Raw genomic sequence first — 21,186 nt, 5'->3', positions numbered from 1 at the left:
GCTTCAGCAAATAGATAGCAGAAGTGATGCTCTGTGACTTCCAAAGCTGGGTCATAAAAAAGACCAGGCAGCTACCACCTTGTCTGATAGAACACTGATTGCTTGAAACTCTGAGCTACCATATAAGAAGTCTGACTGCTCTGAGGCTACCATGCTAGTAGGAAATCAAACACTACCGCAAGGTCATGTGTAGGCCTTCAAAATTCTAGTCACTAGCTACTGAGTCAAACTTAGCTTTCAAATCTTCACAGCTGAGGTTCCACACATCACAGAGAAGAGACAGGCCATTCCTGCTGTGTGTTATGTGGATCTGTGACCTACAGCATCCATACACATAAGAAAACAATTGTTTCAAAATGCTCAAAATTGGGGTGACTTGTTACACAGCAAAAGTAAGTAGAACACCCTTCTAACATGTCTATATTATTCCAAACAATTAAAAACATGCATACCCCAAAATGTTCTCTTAATGAAAAAATACAACATATGTTTTGAATTCTGTCCCTTGACAAAAAAGGCGATATCCACTGAAAGAATGATTTTTATTCTGACCATGGGATAAAGATTCATATGGCTGTTTGTGACATATAAAGCATATCCTAGGGCCTAAAAGTGGAAAATCCCCAATGTACATCAACTGATGAAAGGATAAACAGAATTTGGTATATCCACACAATAGAATTTTATTCATCAATTAAAAGCAATGAAGTACTGAGTAGACCTTAAAAACATTACGCTAAGTGAAAGAAGTCAGACACTAAAGGCCACATAGAGTATGATTCCATTTATATGAAATGCTCACAAAAGGCAAATTCATAGACAGAACATAAACTAGTGGTTGCCAGAGGCCAGGGGGAGAGGAATGGGGAGTGAATATTTAAGGGCATAAAGTCTCCTTTGGGATGATGAAAATATATTAAAATTAGATGGTGGTGGCCTTGCCAGGAGTGGCTCAGTGGTTGAGCATTGACCTACGAACCAGGAGGTCAGGGCACATGCCTGGGTTGTGGGCTCGATCCCCCTTGGGGGGTGTACAGGAGGCAGCTGATCAATGATTCTTTCATCATTGATGTTTGTCTCTCTCTCCCTCTCTCTTGCTCTCTCTGAAATCAATAAAGACATATTAAAAAAAAAAGACTTAAAATTAGATGGTGGTGATAATTGCACAGCTTTACAAATACAGTAAAAACCATTCACTTGTACATTTTAAAAGGGTAAATTTTATGGTATGTGAATTACATCTCCATACAGCTGTTATTAAAAAGTTCCCGGAATATCCCATTTTTGAAGAAACTTTTTTTTTTTCCTTGAAGTCTTCTGAAAAAGTTTCCAGCTCTTTTTATTGTTCTGTGGCTTTGGGGAAGCAGCTTGCTCTGGGTTTATTTGTTTTTGTTTCATTTTAGTGTTAGAATCCACCCTGCTTACATATCCTGAGTCTTTTTTTAATTTGAGGCTTAAAAACAAACAAACAGAGGCGGCACTTCCAAATCCCCAATGAATCAACAGGTTTTATTGTGCAGATGGTAAGCATTTGTTTCCCTCATTGTTTGTTACCAGGAAGGACGGTGTGAAACAGATCTGCTGGGTCAAAATGTATGGTTCAAAAAGGAATTCCTTCCTTTTATCTTAGCCTTGGCTTGTCTTTTCAGATAACAACTCCTCTTAATTTTATCTCAACTTCTGATAAAATGTTATCGTGTACTAATGACTTCAGTAAATAAGATAATAATTTTGCCTCTATTAGGATATGTGGAAGAAAGGAAAGGTGAGTGTTGCAAATATTAGTGGTCAATATGTTGCCACTTTCAACAGCCATCATTAAAGTCTTTGAAATTTACACCATAATTGAGAAAAATATCTCATCTAGGACATTTGGGAGTCAATGGCAAATCTGCTTACATAGTTCTTAAAATATTTGTTTTTTCTGGCACTTTCTTCCTAATCACAAGAGTAGCAGATACTGGGAGTGGCTTCCCCAATATACATTCTGCCCTTCTTTCTTTTTTAACAAAATTCTTATTTTGTTTAGATGTAGCAACGTGTCTACATAAAAGAAACAACCTCATTACTACCCTCTCTGGAAGCCAGTAGTGCCTTGTGACATGTGAGAGGAAGATTGCTGGAGATTTCTGGAAAAGTTTTGTTTCCTTCCATCCTCCTTCCTTCCTTCCTTCCTTCCTCCTTCCCTTCCCCTTCCCCTTCCCCTCACCCCCTCCCCTTCCCCTCACCCCCTTCCCTTCCCTTCCCTTCCCTTCCCTTCCCTTCCCTTCCCTTCCCTTCCCTTCCCTTCCCTTCCCTTCCCTTCCCTTCCCTTCCCTTCCCTTCCCTTCCCTTCCCTTCCCTTCCCGCCTGCCTTCCTTCCTTCCTTCCTTCCTTCCTTCCTTCCTTCCTTCCTTCCTTCCTTCCTTCCTTCCTCCCTCCCTCCCTTCCTTCCTTTTCTTTTCTTTTAAAAGCAGCTTTATTGAGAAATGCTCCCCTTTTCTTATTCTTTTCCTGAAGAGGAACAGAATATGTCACCCCAAAATGAGTCTCTATGGCATAAGAATTATTTTGACTTGATTATTTATAAGAAACATCATATATAGTATGATGTCATAAGTAGAAGTTATCCTTCTGAAAGAGACATTTACATTTATAACGGAAATCTCCATTTGTCAGTGTGTCTTCCTCTCTATACCAGGAAAGGAAGGATTACTTTAAATCTCTAGAAAGTTGCCCAGCCGGCGTGGCTCAGTGGTTGAGCATCGACCTATGAACCAGGAGATCTCAGTTCGATTCCTGGTCAGGGCACATGCCCAGGTTGCGGGCTTGATCTCCAGTAGGGGGTGTGTGGAAGGGAGCTGATCAATGACTCTCTCATCATTGATGTTTCTCTTTCTCTCTCTCCTCCCTTTCTCTCTCTGAAATCAATAAAAACATATTTAAAAAATAAATGAACAAATCTCTAGAAAGTCCTGTCAAAGGAGAAGGCAACTGATTTAAATCTGCATATCAACCTGACCCTTATTTATTTATTGTGCTGTTTCTGATAACTTCCCATACTGTTTCCCTTCCCCCAATATCTTCTTTTGTGTTTACCTTGAGATGGTATTGAAGTTGCTGGCTTGGGCCATTTTGGGAAGTTACTCAGTTTTCCTGAGTCTCTCCCTAAGTATATAGTAACTATACATGTTATTAAACTTTGTTCTGTTTTTCTCCTGTTAATATGTCTTTTATTACAGGGGTCTCAACCAAGAACCTAGGAGAGTAGAGGGAAAACTATTTTTCCTCTCCTACACTTCCTTATTTGTCTTCCTTCCCTGGAATGTGGATGTGAGGCTGGAGGTATTGACACTATCACTTTGCAACCAGGAATTGATAAGCAAAAAGGAAGTGTAGCACATTATGAGTGAAAGAGCAAAAAGACAGAAGGAGCCTGGGACGTTAATGACATCATAAAGCTGCTCTTTCCTTAGACTGCCTTCCTTCAGAACTCATCAAATGAAAACTTCAAATCCTCTATTTGGTTAAGCAGTTTGTTCTACTCTCTGTTACTTGCATCTAAAAATTAATCCCCTCCATCTGCAGTTCTTCTCAATGGGTGAACTACCACCCTCTAGAGTACATATAGGAAATATGTGGAAACATTTTTATCATTTGTATGAAGGGTAGAGGTGTGCCAAAGATGCAAGATATCTGGTAACATGCAGAACAGTTCAGCAAAACAAATAATTGTTTCATGTCTGTATGCTTGAAACAAGCTTGAAAAGTAGCTGAAAACCTGTTTATAATTATGTGAACTTAGAACCTAGCTTCATTTTACATATAAATGCAAAGTATTTTTTTTTACATTTTAAATATACACTGAATTTTCCAAGAAAACAACTATCGTGCTTAGGGAAGTGAGTTTGCCACACCAAAATATGCCTTTTTGGGATACCGATTATTTTAAGTTAGTTATTTTTAAGAAACAAAAGACTCAGGAAAAATCTCTGACCCTCCCCTAACTGCCTAAAAGAGTTTAGATACAAGAAGGAAGCTATCATCCTAGATAAATATAGTTTAATATGCACTAGTGTGACAGACAGGGAGAAACCTGCAAGGCCCTTTTGATCAAAGTCTTCTTGGTGTCCCATTATTAAAGATGGCCCAGCAAACATTTGTTTACCAAACATTTGTTTTTCCATCTCCTTGTGAAAGTCCCAGTTACACTGCTTCCACCCCCGCCTTCTCCTTAGTTCAAGATGGTATATGAGCCTCCACTACCAGATCTGTCCTGAGGCCAAATATTCTTAGGGAACCCTATGTGTACAAATGTAATAAATATAGTCATTTTACCCCTGTTAAGCTGTCTCCTATTAATTCGATTATTAGTTTAGCCAAAAGAACTTATAAAGGTAGGAAGAAAATGCTTTTTCCTTTACCAAATTGCAAATAAATCAAAGGGGAAAATTACACCTTTCTTTTTTTCAGAACTTCACCAAAAGCTGTTAATCACATAGGAAAATACCATTACCACTAGCAATTCAATTCACAGCATTTAATCTTTAATACCACGTACCTGCATTAGTCAGAACTTATAGTTGTCTATTCCTGGTATTTCTAGGCACAGGTACTATATTTATCTACAGCATTATATAGCCTGCTTATTTTTATATTAGATAATGAATTACTGATGATCATTAGGTATATATTATTTTATAATTAATCATTGTCCTTTAATTCATTCTTTATTATTTTGAAATCATATATAGGTAAGTTACATTATTGGAAAATTTTCTTTGAGGACAATGATGGAAGTATTATAAAATAGGTTTTATAAAGAATGGTGTTCAATGTCACAGGATTGAAACCTATACAAGACATAGGGAAAGAGTTTTTAAACAGGATGACACATACATATTCAGAGAGCAAGGTGGTATGTCCAACTAACGGAAAGACGGTTTTAATATTTAAATGTTCCTGTCCTTCCAGGTTTCTTTGGCCAACCTGATTCTAAAGAAGATAAATCAGCTATAGCTTAAAGCCAGACCACTGCAGGGCTTTCCTTCACAATTGGAAACCAAATGCAAGACTGACTCCAACCAGGGTAATTTGAAAATAGATCAATACAAAGACATGTGGATATCAGTGTGGGGAGAGATTGGAGGAAGAGAATATCAATGGGACAAGATACATAACAGCTGATTAGTTCTTTATCCCACAAAACACAATAATAGGTAAATATCTAGCTGCTTTATTAACTTGTATTTTTGCAAGTTAAGTATGAAAAGCCAAAGGAAAAATGCATAATCACAGCTGGTGAAAATACAGAAAAACTTTTTTTTTTTTTAATCCTCAAAATGTGAAGTAAAACAAGAGAAAATACTGAGCAAATAAGGCACTTTGTCCCAAGGTATGGAAACATTGACAAAACTATTACCAGCTATAGTTGACCTTTACTGGATAAAACCTGGACAAATAGGACAAACTCTTTTAAAAGAAAAGTCTTCAAAGGGTCAAATCCCATGGTGTTCACAGACCAGGCAGGCTGCTACAGGGCAGGAAGAGACTATTATACCCAGAAAAGCTGCAGAAGCACAATTATCTTTGAAGAACTTTGGGGGCAGCACAGGCTCTACAGAGCCATTTTTCTCTGCTAAAGGGCAGGAAGGGATGCACCCCACCCCCACCCTACTCTATAGCTGCCTTGTTTAGCAACTTCCTCCAAGAGAAATGTCTTATCTTTGCAAATATTTTATAAAATAGTTTCCAATTCTACTTCTGCCTTTATCTCAGCAAATTCCAAGTGAATAAGAAACTCATATTATCTCCATAAAATGGCAAACGCTTTGTACAATTTTTTATAAGGTGATAGAGACAATTTTATACCCTCTGCTTGAAAATTTTCCAACTCTTGACACCCTAGTGCTTTCCACTGATTGTCTGCAAATACACAACCCACAAAGAACTTACTGTAACTATGGCCAAGACAGTCAGTGTTTTGGACACAGTCTCATGGAGAGAAGTCTTACTAGGAGTCTTACTAGAAGTACTGGTAGACTACTGAAGAGATTCAGAACAGGTTTCCCCAAGATGTGCTACTTTGGCATGTGGATCACTTTGAGATGAAGGCAATCAGATCCTGCAGGCTCAAGAGAAACTCTTTTTTCTCCCTTAAACAATTTAAATTGGGGGCCTTGCCCATAATAATAGTTATTACTTGAAATAACTTCTTATGAACTATGTACAGGGCAGGGAAAAAATTCATTACTAAACGTCTGCTCTTCTTATCATTCCATGAGTGACCTTCCTCCCTTCCTAAGCTGGAAGGTACATTACCTCATCTTTAGCTCATAATATCCTATATACCTCATTTTACCTTTCTGTCTCTGAATCTCTCATGTATGTAGGGTTCCCATACAAACATATGTAACTATATCTGGTTATTTTCTCTTGTTAATCTAATCTGTCCCTTGTAGATTTAATTATTAGATCAGCCAAAAGAATGTAGAAAATTTAGAATAATTTAGAAAATTATTCCTTATAGACAGAAAATTTAGAGTAGAAAAATGAACTGAGCTAAACAAAGCATCTATAATTTACATATTCTTAGGAATTATTGTTAATTTTTTACCAAACCACACAATTACCAGGATGTGAGTTCCAACTCCTTTATATCAGGGGCTTATTTTTCATTTCCACTATAGCTGGGTGATAAAAATCTTCTCATCTCGCCCTGGCCAGTGTGGCTCAGTTGGTTGAGCATCAACCCGTGCATCCAGAGGTTGCAGGTTTGATTCCTGGTCAGGTTACATGCCCAGGTTGTGGGCTCAGTCCTCAGTATGGAGCAGACAGGAGGCAGCCAATTGATGTTTCTCTCTCACATCAATGTTTTTTTTCTCTCCCTCTCTCCTTCTCCCTTCCTCTCTCTCTGAAATCAATAAAAACATATTTTTGAAAATCTCCTTGGCATAGTTTGCTTTACCAAAATAAACTATCCATGAACCTGAATCAGAGGAGGAATGTACAAGCCACTTAGTATTTTCTAAGCTTAGAGTGACTCTGGAGAGCAGCTAAAGCTTAATTTATCCATGTTCCTGAAACCTAGTTTGTTTAACACGACCCAGTGGTGCTACTAAAGCATTTTTCACACTAGGTAATAAAAGTTTAGTCTGATTACCTAGTCATTTGTATATACAACTTTTTTATTTTTATTTTTGGCTCATAGCAATCATTTTGGTACTTACACTCTTTCCTTTTTATCCAAAATTCCATTGAAACAACAGAAAGTGTTCAGGTGTTAAAAGCATAAAATAACCAGCTTGGTGTGAGAGCAAGCAGACCAGGATATCTGTGGAAATGCTACAAGCTGGAGGTGGAATGTGTCTGGTATAGAGAACAGGAGAGAAGGCACGACGAGCACTGGGAGCGCTTAGAAGCTTCGCAGAAGCCTCACCCCTCGGTGTCCCTCGGCTATGCGGGGTGCAGGGCGCTGGGCAGGAGTCGTGGGTGCTCGGAGGGCCTGTGACGGAGAAGCGAGCTCATCGGAGCTGTGGGTTGGTTGGGGACATTTACAAGGCTCCAAGGAAGAAACATTAAGCTCTAACCTGAAGGATGAAGTGGAGGCCGAGAATAGCCCAGTGTCTTAAACGACCAGGAGCCCTGGGATTGAGAGAGGGATGCGCAGGGGGTAGAAATCAAAGAGGGAAGGCCGGTAAAAAGTAGGGCTCTGTAGCGCATGTTAAGTATTTAAACATTAACTTTATAACAGTGGACAACTACTGACAAGTGAGAAGCAGAAGTCCAATAAATCTTGTCAAAACATTTCTTCTTCCTGCCACATTGACAATGGAGTGCGGGGGTTAAGGGTGGGTGTATAACGTACAATAGGGCAGAGAAATATACAGTTTACGCCCAATGAGTATCACTGGAGCTCATACAGAATGGCTTCTTCCCTTCAGTTACCTTTACTTTTCCTTCCTAAGCATCTAGCCCAGTCTCTGCCACCAGCATTACTAAAGTAGCCTCTGAATTGATCTCCTTAATCCGCACCTCTGGCCCGCTCCAAAGTCGTCTGTCACAGTACAAGCAAACAATTTTTCCTAATCAGTATTTTTTTCCACCTCATTTCCATGCTTACAAATTGATCATGTTTTCATATTCCTTATAGATGGCGTGGGAGACGGTTAATAACAAATCTATTTTTCCCACCCAAATTTATAATCAAGTAAGTCACAGACACATGAGTCAGACGGTTACGGATGAAAAGATCTCCTTTATTAGTGACAGCCCTGGTATCAGCCGGCCTGGCCTCAGCCTTTGGGCGCTGTATGCTTGGTAGTACCTTGCCTAGTGACATCCACCAGTGGCACTAAATAGCAGCAGACCTTTTTCGGTGTTGAACACCCGTATACAGTTTACATCATGGAGGGACAGAGCCCCAAAATAAAAGGTGCTGAGCCACACATGCTCAAGTCTTCCTCCGAAACTGACTATCAGACCCTTTACTTCTGCTTTCTTAACAGGAATACATGAAGGCATAGTGCACAGGGCAGTAGTATTAAACCAGCACAGTTCCCTTCAAAACTGAATATTTGAAGCGAGAGGCAAGGAGGATCCGTACATTTAATGGCACATTCCTTAAAATATCCTGATTTTCAGTATCCTCTATAGTTTGCTAATCGAAACTTACAGTCCTCTGCATAAGCCCCTATTTCTGTCACTTTTCTTATACTGTCCATATTATTTGCCTGCCGTCATCTAATTCTGGTATTAAAATTGACTGATGATTGTCCAGTCTTTTCTCAAGTCAAAGTTAGCATTATTATCTGAATGTGTTTGGAGAAACTTTAATTTGACGTGGTTCAGAGTCATAGTCATCCTAACTAGTAGGCTTATTTGTCTCCAAATGAGGTTCAGGTATTCTGAAATATCCTCTCTCTGGTACACAATGTCTAGCTAACGAGCATTATACTAGAAATCTATATTGACAACAATCTTATTAATTCTCCCAGCATTTATAGCCAGGATAGTACAAACTTTCGGATATCATTTACATGCCATTTTTGGAAGCACTTTATAAGTAAAACAAATAAAATGGATTATTTATATTATTACAGATAAAGGATGTTTCAAAATACCATACTTGTCACTGAGATATAAAATGTTATAGTAACCTATAAATTAATGTCTCAATGACTCTAAAACATATCAGCTGAAAAATAATGCATAAATATAATAGTACGAATGGGCGTGTGTGTGTGTGTGTGTGTGTGTATGTGTGTGTGGGGAGAGAGATAATCTCTCTATACATGCCCCTAAAAGCAACAGCAACAACAAACAAAATAAAACACACAAAAATGCAGAAAAGGAATCATTTAGCAATTTCTGAGATGTTCTCAGGTACCAAAATGACAAAGCTTAGTGAAATTAGTGAACCCAAAGCAGTTAAAGAGAATAAATATGTTTTAAATGTCATGAAGAAAAAGACTGTGTTGATTACACTTTAATTAAGGGTATTCATGGTAAGGTAGAAGTTTTATTTCCTCTCACAGGAAAGACAAACTGTCTCTTTTTCCAAAACACGTATCATCCTGACACTAACACAATAAGCACCAACTGCCACTAATAACAATTGACTTTATAATGAAAGTGGCTAACTGATGAGAAAGTCACTTTTTAGAGATTCTTCAGTATAAATGTGGATTCCCCCATCCCATTAAAATCTCTAGTGGAAATCTGCATAGGTAGGTCTTTGCTCACCCATTCCAGGAAGCTGGGCTACTTACATCCCCTCACTCAGCAGAAGAAGGTGACCCAGGCCCAGCATCATGACCCCAACTAGCATTAGAAGGCCACCCAGATGGGCTCATTCCTCCCCCAGATCTAGCAGGGGTTTCTGAGACAACACCAGACATTTACTAAGTTATTTCAATAGACATTATGTATTATGGACATGAGCTGGTCTTCAAAACATCTTTTCTGTCTCAGACTCTGTCTGTTTTTTTAAAACTGGAAGTTCCCCTTGCTTGCCAATTAAAAAAATTGCAAGTTCTTAAAAAAGATGGTTCTGAGCTATTAAACTAATACAAATAGTTCATCGCAACACCCACCTAAAATTGGTAATGTGTTCTTAAGGAAGGTGGGATAAAAAAAAGAGAAGTGGGTGACGGTTGATTGCTAGAGGCACACAGATAGTGTAATTGTGGGCAAGTTATTTAATCTCTGTTTTAATTTCCCTCTGTATAAAAACTGGGGTAATAATAGTATCCACTTCTTATGGTGGTTATGTTCTAAAATATATGAAGCCCTTAGTTCAGTGCCAAGCATACGGTAAGCACTTCAATAAACATTAACTATTATTATTACTCATAGAACATAAATCACTTTTATTACAATTTATATGAATAAAGGAGGGAGCACTTTAAATCTACTTTAATATTAGGGGTTGCTTCTCACTGGAACCTTTTAAGTACTGCTTATATCACCCTTGACACTAGCATTTATGCAGGGTCCTGCTTGTATAATTAACACCATGGATAACGAAATATCCTTCCCCTTCCCTTCCCTTTACTAGCTTTTTAATAGCATAGCTTCAGGTCTTCCACCGGCAACATTAGAATTGTCACTTAATTTTCCACTTCCCAATATTTAATCGAAAGACGTGTGTCTTCAATAAGGCAGCAGAGCAGCCTCCCCAGCAGACGTAGAGATGCGGGTCTTTGTGAGACCCTGACTGGCGAGACCATCACCCTGGAGGTTGAGCCCAGTGACACCACTGAGAATGTCAAAGCTAAAATCCAAGACAAGGAGGGCATCTTGCCTGACCAGCAGTGTCTGATTTTTGTGGGCAAACAGCTGGAGGATGGCTGTACTCCTAGACTACAACATTCAGAGAGCCCACCTTGCATCTGGTGCTTCATTTGGGAGGTGGCATCATCAAACCCTCACTCTGCCAGCTCACCCAGACGTACAACTGCGACAGGGTGATTTGTCACAAATGTTACACCTACCTGCACCCTGTGGGGTCAACTGCTGCTAGAAGTGAGGCCACACCAACAACCTGTGCCCCAAGGAGGTTAAATAAGGGCCCTCCACCTTCTCCTCAGCCCACAGGGTGGCCTTCTGCCTGAACCCCAAGACCCTGGGCTTCAATATAGTTTCCCTTTTGTTGACTGGAGAGGAAAAAAAAGACAGACGTGCAGTATAACTCAAAAGCTACCCATAGGGCAATTAATTCTGAAAACTAGTGATAAGTGAATAAAGGAAGCGTTCTTAATTTCATTGTTACGCTTTAGCAGTTCCTAGCTTATGTTGATAAAGACATCCTAACAACTTCTACATCTACATTTAAAAATATCCTTACAATATACATATGGCTATATAAAATGCAGACGTTGATATGCTTTTATATGCGTTGTTAAAAAGAAACAACAGGGCCAAAATGGAGTCACTTATGCTAGGCCCCACTTCAGCAAACCAGATTTAATACGTAACCTAATTGCACTGTCAACCTCTCCTTAAGAATGTTACCCTTAAGCAGTCAGCCTGGAATGACCTGGTCAGCACTAGTGAGGTAATCTGCCCGATAGGCCCCAACCATTCCCCTTAGGAGGTTGATCCTGTCTGAAACAATGTGTTCTTTGCGAATAAGTTCCTTTTTCTGCCCCCTTTCCATGTTTAAAAAGTCTTTCATGCCCCACTGGCCTGGCTTAGTGGTTGAGCATCGACCTAGGATCCAGGAGATTGTCCTTCGATTCCCGGTCAGGGCACAGGCCCGGGTTGCGGGCTCGATCCCCAGTGAGGGGCGTGCAGGAGGCAGCCGATCAATGACTCTCTCATCATTGATGTTTCTCTCTCTCTCCCTCTCTCTTCCTCTCTCTGAAATTAATAAAGACCTATTTAAATAAATAAATAAATAAATAAATAGTCTTTCATTTTCTACAGCTCTGTGGAACTCATTTCTAGTTGCTAGATAGAAGCTGCCTGATTCATGAATCATTGAAGAAAGCCTATTTGATCTTAAAATTTACTCAGTTGAATTTTTAATAGTACACATACATGTACAACTATACAAAAATATAGATATTTTAATTTGGATAATTTTAGGGCCTTACATAATGTGACTCACATATACAGTATTATGATGCTCCCTCCTGCCCAAACAAAACATTTGCTAACATTTTAGACATAAGATGTGTTTTATTATTTACAATACTCTCTAAAACTAAATTAACTTTGGTTATAAGTGCAAATGATTAAAAGTACTGATTGCTACAATTAATAGTTTGGGATAGCTTATTTTGTTGCCATAAATGATGGCATTCTTTCCTACATACCTGCCATAACACACGGATCCATTTGTAAGAGCAAAACCTATTTAAAATTCAGTTTACTCCTCAAGAACCTTAACAAATTTCTAGCATCTTTGAAAAATGTCAGGAAAATTCACAATTTCTATTACACTCTTATGATTTAAGTTGAGGAATATAATTATAAACATAATAGGACAGCCCCAGGAGATGAGCTTCAGCCAGTTACTGTGGAAAAACCAGAGGCTGTCACAGTTGTGGGGCTGCCAACACCACAGTTGGGGAACTTGCCAAGTAGGCAGATGCCAAAGCAGGAAAAATAGCTCCTTTCAATTGATTGTTGAAACCTACAGAGGTCAAATGCTTCGTGTGTGGGCCTGACTACAGAACTGCCTTTCCCCCCAAAGGCATCATTTATTTGTTTTTCATTAATGAGGTTGTTAGGAATGTAGAAATAATATTGTTATATATAGGTGTAAAAATATGTTCAAGGAACATCTACCTTTTCTTTAGCAAATAATCTAAAAAGAAACTCTGGAATAAGTATTATAGCTTCTATAATTTGGGACTTTACCTCTCCATGCCTCCAGTTTCCCTGTCTGTAAGATGGAGATAATAGTAATATCATAGTCCTATTGTAAGGGAAAAAGTGAAATCAGATGTGGTGTATTTAGCATGGTGCCAAACATGCACACTCATCAAACATGAGCATTTATGTCATTTCTTTTATTATACCAGTTAGTTAAACTTGTATTATTATACTCTTGATATTTGTACCAAGTTAGGCAAATCAACACTATTTTTTAAAACTTGTCCAGAAGTAACTTTATTTGACATTTCTGTTTAGCAAGGATTAGTTACTAGGAAATTTATTTTATATAAATAGGTCATATATAAAAGACTATTACTTTTTTTAGTGACTTCTGAAATTTAGGGGTAAGAAACAATTTTCAAAGAAAAATCAGAGCATCGTTTTAAAGAGCTCTCTAGATGGGGATTATGCTAATAGCCAGATCAAGTTGCACACACACTACACATTATACCCAACTCAAATTTTAAACTAACTCATATTTAGCATCAAAGCATCCAGATGTGTGTGTGTGTGTGTGTGTGTGTGTATGAGAGAGAGAGAGAGAGAGAGAGAGAGAGAGAGAAAATAATCCTCCATGTGCTTTTTTCAGTTTTCCGTTAATTTCTATCATCAGAATTGAAACAAACAAGTGAAAACCTGTGATCAATATCAGTGAACCCTGCTTCAAAAAGAAAATAGTAGCCGGTTATTCAAACAGCTGAGTGATCAGCCTTCCAATTAAAAACATAACATCTTCCGTGATTTCAGTGAACTCAAAGTTTGTTCACATTTCTTGAAAAGTGTATTTGTGCCTGTCAGTTTCAGTGAACTGCGTGAAAAGACAAAGGAAAGGGAAATGCATTTTATTGCAACCCTCCTTCTATCTGTAAAGATTATTGGGTAGATGTTTCTGAAATGTCTAGTACTCCTGTCAAAAACGAGTAGCATAACATAGATCTGAAAGTAGCACATGCAAAGCTGCTTTTGATGTCTTTCTATTAGTCAGCGATGCATGGCAATTGCAGGCCAATGCTCATCCTGTGTCCAAAAGGTACAGAACCTAAGGCTCAAGATCATTTTTTTAATGTTTTGCTCCATTTGAATTACACAGGCAAAACCAGTGATATAAGCGAGACCTTATATGACCTGACATCCACATGCCTAATCTAGCAGAACCTTGACATCAGTGGTACGGTCAGATGAATCAAAAGGTTCCTCCGATGCCCACGTCAGTGTCAGATTGAGTAGAAGCTCCCCTCTTGGCACTCCCGCTTGAGTGCTCTGCAGTCCTGGCATGTCACCTAACTGGCTGGTGCTTCCTAATAGGCCCTGCACTGGTTCTGATCGATGTGTGAGTGTGCAAACATTATTGGCATCCATGAGCCAGGTGGCCCACACACCAAGCATAGCAGCCAGACAAAACACAGCAGATTCAGCACACTGTTGGAGACCTACATTTTTGGAGATTCCTCCCCACATGAAAGTATGCATAGTCCTGTTAACTCCATTTCACTGCTTCTCTGGAATAAAGCAGTCGTTTCTTTCTTACACCACACTTACATGGATTCTTTAAATCATAAACCATAACATCCAGAAGACAGTGTACCCTCCCAAGCCCTGTGTATTGGCTGCAGCAGAAAAATAATTTATTCAAAGAACTCAAAATCACATATGTTGTTCCTCATAACAAAAACTTAAATCTAGTTAATACTGGTCTCTTCTCCATCCCATGTAAAACACTGTGCGTGCTAAGCTCATGCGTGTATATGTAGAATCACAGAGACTAGAGAGACTTCGATTGGAACTGTTGTGGTAAGAAAAAACGGAATGCACAAATAGGAACCCCAGTCCGTCTCAGCATTACTTACTTATGAGTTAAAAGTAATATGATGGTAACCAAAATTATTTCTCGTATCTGAGTTAACTACGCACACATTTCTGACTTTATTCACTAAAGTGACTGGCCTTCTAGAAATCACTAAAATGGAACCTTCAACATCACCGGTTCAAGATCTGGAGATATGAAGAAAGTTTGCAGACGTTCTCAAAGAAGTCCAGAGAACTTCTCGGGAATTTCTTTACCATATTTATGCCCTAAGGTGGAAAAAAATAGTAAGCTTGCTTCCTGAACTGAAAACATATAGCTCCCTATCGGATCCACTCTGAGCACATCACTCGAGGCTGTCAGGTCAGCCACATTGCTCATGGGTTCCTTCTGGGATAAGCTAATTCTAGAATCACTTTATAGTTTGGATACTTTCAGCATGAGATATTGATGTCCTTGCAGAGGTTAGATTGCATAACAAAAAGGAAGGCTCATGTTTTTCTGCAATGCATGCACCACACAAATTGTGCAGTGTGACTGCGTATGTGTTAAGAATTTTAATTACCTCTGTGAAAGGAAGCAAATGTTCATTTATCATATTTCATCTTGACCAATAGTTTTGGTTTGCTTGGAAACCAAAAATGAACTTTTGCAATAAAAATCAGTGTTCCAACAGCAATAAATTTCACAATGAACTCTGTTTATATGGATTATCTAAAAGTACGAACAAAAAAAAAGGATGGTGATTAAAGGTCAAAGACAATCTGCATGAAAAAATGCATAAGGCGACCATAAAATGCAGCTTAAATCAAACTGTTATATATTAGAAAACTTAATGCAAATTCTGCTGTAATTCAAAGAGAAAATAATGAAGAGAAATAAAAAAAGAGCAAAGTGGAGCCAAATGTGTTGATGCATAAAACAATATATACCAGGGTAGGGTACTGTAAAGTTTTATTTCTACAGCTTTGAAAGAAGCTAAAAACCCACTTGTGACTCACCAGCTCATGAGTAATGTGGTCATTTCAAACTTATGGCAATAAAAACTTTACAGCACCCCAGTTCAGAACATATGTCAAACGGAGAAAAAAGTCAAAATCAAAATGAAATGTGACAAAACACTGCAAAACGCCTCTCATCTGACACCACTGTTCTGTTTTGGTCTAGGAATCAGCAGCCACTTTCCTTTCTGGAATTTCAATCTCAAAATCATGTATCAACTTGACGGACCACTATGATTAACATCAAAGGAAATGGAGAAAACTGAATTGCTTTGATCATGATGGTGCTAACTATATGTACTTCAGAAAATGTCACTATTGTTTCAAAATTAAGTGAAACAATTCCTGCAGCTAAATACTAATCTATTTGACCTTCACACAAAAATAATGAAGACAAAGTGTTTTCTTTTACAAATTACTTTATAGAATATATTAATTTTAGAGAAAATGGCATGTCTTTACAATGAGAGCTCAATTTGTTCAAAAGCTATAATTATAATTTATTGTAAATGAATACATTTTTTTCATTAGTATGGAATTGTTGATATTAGTTCTGGGAGGTCATATTTTTCTACCTAGATTTTTGCCTGTAGATGAAAAGTATTTTATATAAATAGTGTCTGATTAGAATTTAGTTTATTAGCATGAATTAGATGCATTTTGCCACTTGGACAACTTGCATAACTTTAGTGCTATTCTAATTCTCACTCCATTTTCTTAGCCGGAGGGCCAGAATCTAATTAATCCTATTATTAATAGTTGTCTAATTTTTAGCTATTCTATTTTATTGCCCAGAGCTTTCATAATTCTGCATGAAAATAAGAAAATCTGTCATTAATTAATATATATTTGTTTTAATATTAACTGGGTAACTGAAATGCTACCACACACAGTATTCTAACTCCTTGATTGATGAGCACATTGCTACCTGTGGAATCATCAAAATGCCAAATGAGAAGCACTGTGCTTATAGTTTCTTTACAAGTGTTGACTAAATTGTTTGGGGATTTCTTCTTTGCCTATAGGACAGACTTAGGAATTTCAGGGTTGTTGGTTTCCTTTCAATCAAACATTTAGGGGATTATAAATGTCTTCTTAGAGCCGACACTCACAGGCCTACCTACAGTGTACCAATTCTGTAAACAAACAAACAAACAAACAAACAAAGAAAAAGATAAAAGAAAAAAACTAAAAAATTGTAAGAGACTCCTTAGCATATAGAATGCGGTGTAATTCGTCAGTAGTTGATAAAATAATATTTCAGATTAATCCGGAAATGGCTCCATTATTTTCCCCAAATCCCTTTCCCTTCAAAAGAAGAGAGGAGTTAGCTGTTACCTGAAAATATCAATTCAAAATAATGAGGGTAATTTGGGAAAAGTTATTAAGTAGTTTGTTTGTTTTTTATATATATCTTTATTATTTCAGAGAGAGGAAGGGAGAGGGAGAGAGAGACAGAAATATCAATGATGAGAGAGTCATTGATCGGCTGCCTCCTGCACACCTCCCACTGAGGATGGAACCAGCAACCTCTTGGTTCGTGAGTTGACTCTCAAGCACTGAGCCACGCTGGCCAAGCGAGGAACCACATATTTTATTTTCACTTACTTACATTTAAATGGCCATATGTATCTAGTGTCTACTGAATCAGACAGCACAAGTTTAGACATTAATTACTAATAAATGTATACATTTATCTGTATGTACATCATGCATCCATGTAGGGTTACATGTGCACAAACATATACATAAGTGAATGTAATCTTATTGCTATCTAAGAACCAAAATCAAACTTTCTCTGACTAAAATATACTGCAGATTCTTGCTTCATTTCAGTGAGTGTGAGGAACTCGGAAATTAATATAATTTTGACCCAAAGTAAGCTTCATTACCAAATGTAATTACTTAGCCATTTCTGCAAAACCAGAGACTTTTTTCATCAAAATTAACTAGAAAAACAACTTAATCCTCTGCTTTAATTTACTATTTCACAGCTTACAATTGCTTATTGGGAGTGCTTTTAATTTTTTTCACTATTACTATGTTTTTTAAAAAATTTTATCTTTATTGTTGAAAGTATTACAGATGTTCCTCTTTTTCCCCCCATTGATCCCCTCCACCCCACTTCCGCTCCTCCCCCAGGCCTTCTCCACACTACTGTCTGTCCATGGGTTATGCATACATGCATATAAGTGCTTTGGTTAATCTCTTCCCGCCACCCCCCTTCCTTGTGAAATAAGTCAGCCTGTTTCATGCTTCAATGTCTCTGGGTCTATTTTGTTCATCAGTTTATTTTGTTCATTAGATTCCACATATAAGTGAGATCATGTGATACTTGTCTTTCTCTGACTGGCTTATTTCACTTAGCATAATATTTTTTCTTCTTGGAAATTTTGCAAGACTATTATGCAAGTATATGATTTAAATTGTGTCATTGCTTTGAAATTCAAAATGATTTTTTACTGTTAAATGTATTTATTTACATTAAAGAAAAATGCATACTTAATAATTTGGGGGAAACAATCACAGGTTTTGAAATGATTCCATCTAGTAAAGACCTTTTCTCAATAAAGACCTTTTCTCATCTATTTGATATAGATCCACATTGATGTTTCTCTCTCTCTATCCCTCTCCCGTCCTCTCTCTCTAAAATCAATAAAAACATATTTAACAAAATAATTAAATGAGATAACCCATGTAAATCCATTATAATAATGCCTGGCAATAAGTGATGTTGTTATTATTACATGTCTATCTTATGATACTTGAGTTACTTTCATTTTTAGGCTCAATATTGAGCCTACATGTGAATAGTTTTTTAAAAATAATATGAATAGTTTTTTCTTTGTTTTTAACTTGAATTCTATGAAAAGCACTGTGTTTTAAAAAATGTACATATGAACTTTATCTAAAATTCCTAGTTATGGGACTTTGCTAACAGGCACATTTTTCATGGGACAGATCATTTTGGGCAGCAAGTCCTCATTGTCCATTTTTCTAATACAAATTCCTCTGCTCTGGAAATGTCACTGTCAGGATTCAGCTCAGCCCTATATCTATAACATCTGTTGCCTTATCCATTTGAAACAAGATGGCTGTTAAGGGGATTGGGAGGCAAGGAGTTCATGTCTTGGGATTTTTTAATATATTAGTCAAAATCTTTGTTGGGGACCAGCCTTTATACTGCCACTGATGTCATGCTATACCCCAAGGCAGCCCAAGTGATATAAGATCTGTTCATAAAGACTGGACAGTTGGTACAACAACAGAGTTGGCTCTGCTTAGGTAATACCTTCAACTTCATAAATCATTCAGCCCTTGAAAAATATGAGGCACCATGTAATAAACTCTTGAAAGAGCTTCAGTCATCCTCCCCCAAAGAAGAATGTTTTAAAATTTAAGGCTAATTACTCCCAAATCAACACAGTTTTGAGTGTAACTTAACTCTGGCCTTTGATTTGGTAAATTGATAATTATGGCTCTCTTTGTTAGATTTAAATTGAATTAGATTAAACTGTGACCCAGTGATTTTATGGCTTTTCATGTGGTCAATGAAAATAGTTATACTTAATGGTGGTACAGCTGAGCTAAAAATGCTAAATGTAAGAGTGAATTGCAAGGTCATTATTTTTTTTGAAGTAATGAAAACATAGTACTTCATCCACTGTAAAATTACAGGCTAATGACTCAGTCCTACGGAGTGGCTCTCAAACCTTGTTCACTGTACCCACACTGATTTAAGCAATGATAAAGTATCATTTCAAAGATTAAATAATGACGAGGAGTATAAATCACATTTTAAGTGGTGACACCAAATATAAGTTTTTAAAGCTCTCAGAAATCTTGAGATAAAATGATGAGAAAAATTGTTCAAAGTAGAAGGTAATTATTTACAATTTTAAAAGAATGAAGTATTTGAGAATCTTGATATGTTCAAAAAAGTAATCTAATAAACATTTTAATATCTTGTGAAAGTTTTAATAGTTTTTCAAGGTATCAAACTCCATTTCTGGAAGTACCATGAATAAGAATATTAAAATAGTTTAGATTGCCCACAACTTATTTACTGATGTTTATTCAACAAACGGAGACATGAAAAATTACTTGATGCGTCTGATTATTATGAACAAATAGCTTTTGTAAAGGTTTTTCTTAAATGTACCCAAGTCGAACCAACCTCGCTTAGATTTTAATTACTTTAAAGTTACCTGAACTACCTACTTTAGAAGCAACACCACTGCAGATTTTTCTTAGCACTGTCAACACAGTGCTAAAATTGAGCAAACAACCCAAAAAATTTTATGTAACCTTTCTTCTAAAGTAGTTAATTACCTTGTAAATGATTTTCAACGAAATATTTTGATATTTAAAAGAAAGCAAATTTAAGCTATCTTCTTTCTTGCTTTTCAGGTTTATTGAGGTTTAATTGACAAATAACATTATAAGGTATTTAAAGTGTACATTGTGATTAGTTGATATAAGTATACATTGCATTTTTTCTCTTTTGCAAATATAAATCTATTGGAAAAAAGGCACCACCTTCTAAAATATTTATGTTTAATGAGGAAATGAGAATTCTTCATTTAGAATTTGTAAAGAATAGTGAGGGAGCCTTGTCCTAAATTACAATGGTCATTAATAAATTAGTTACATGGGGGCAGAAATAAGGAATATTTAAGAACCAAAATACAGTTTAAATATTTCTACTTACTTAATTTGTGCTTTCCCTTTTCTACTTTATGAGGTTTTGTGGTAGGCAGTTAGACAAGAGCAGAGCAAGGAGGATGGGCCAGGTACAGAGGGTCATCAGGGTGGAAAGCCCCAGGTGCCTACCAAAGGACAATTGTAGGGTGGGACCTTGCCTCCAGGGCGACCTTTCCTCCCTAGCATATCTCTGGTCCTATGGTTTGGAGCCCCAGACCTTTCCCCCCTAGAGATAACAACTAGGCCTCAGTTGTATTCCAGATCCAGGCCTAGAAAAGCAACAAAACCAGACAAGGGACACCAAGGCTGACCTCATGACCAGCTGCATTGGATAATGACCCCTGCCCTGCCATCAACCAATCAATCAGTGGAGACCTAGACCCTGAAAGGACACACCTGGAAAACTGCTGCTGTTCTATTAAGATCTTCCCCTGGGACCTCCCCTAACATCTCCACCCTTAAAACACTTAGGACAGAGGACCCAGCACAGCATGCTCTCCCTCCCAGAAGCACACCTGAGCCTTTCCCTTCCCTTCCCCCCATTCCCCTTCCCTCCAGGCACCTTACTATTGCCAGCCTCACTCCCAAGCTCCATAACTTATTTCCTCAGCCCATTTCTTTTACCAATTTCTTCTACCCCTGTGATTTTCTAAATAAATGCTCTCTTCTAGTTGAGTCTTGGCTCTGAATTCTTTCCTAGCCAGAACTCAAGTACCGAGGTTGCTGAACCCAGGTCTAGTCTGACCCCACCAGTCTAACACCTGGTGCTGTTCCCACTGCCTACAGCAGTTTGAAGATAATTAAATAGAAATG

General features: G+C 37.6%; 1 protein-coding gene and 1 pseudogene across 1 annotated transcript in view; one reads left to right on the top strand and one right to left on the bottom strand.

The window, feature by feature from the left end:
- Window positions 1–21,186, bottom strand: part of DMD (dystrophin) — a 1,831,916-nt gene that overhangs the window by 1,615,854 nt on the left and 194,876 nt on the right. The gene's annotated exons all lie outside the window — the stretch shown is intronic.
- On the top strand, window positions 7,437–11,047 carry LOC107531071 (ubiquitin-ribosomal protein eL40 fusion protein pseudogene; annotated as a pseudogene).

The sequence above is a fragment of the Miniopterus natalensis genome, chromosome X (assembly GCF_054644295.1).
Source record: "Miniopterus natalensis isolate mMinNat1 chromosome X, mMinNat1.hap1, whole genome shotgun sequence".
Classification (NCBI taxonomy): Eukaryota; Metazoa; Chordata; class Mammalia; order Chiroptera; family Miniopteridae; genus Miniopterus; species Miniopterus natalensis.
The sequence above is the reverse complement of the archived record's forward strand: the minus strand, read 5'-3'. Positions and strand labels throughout refer to the sequence as shown.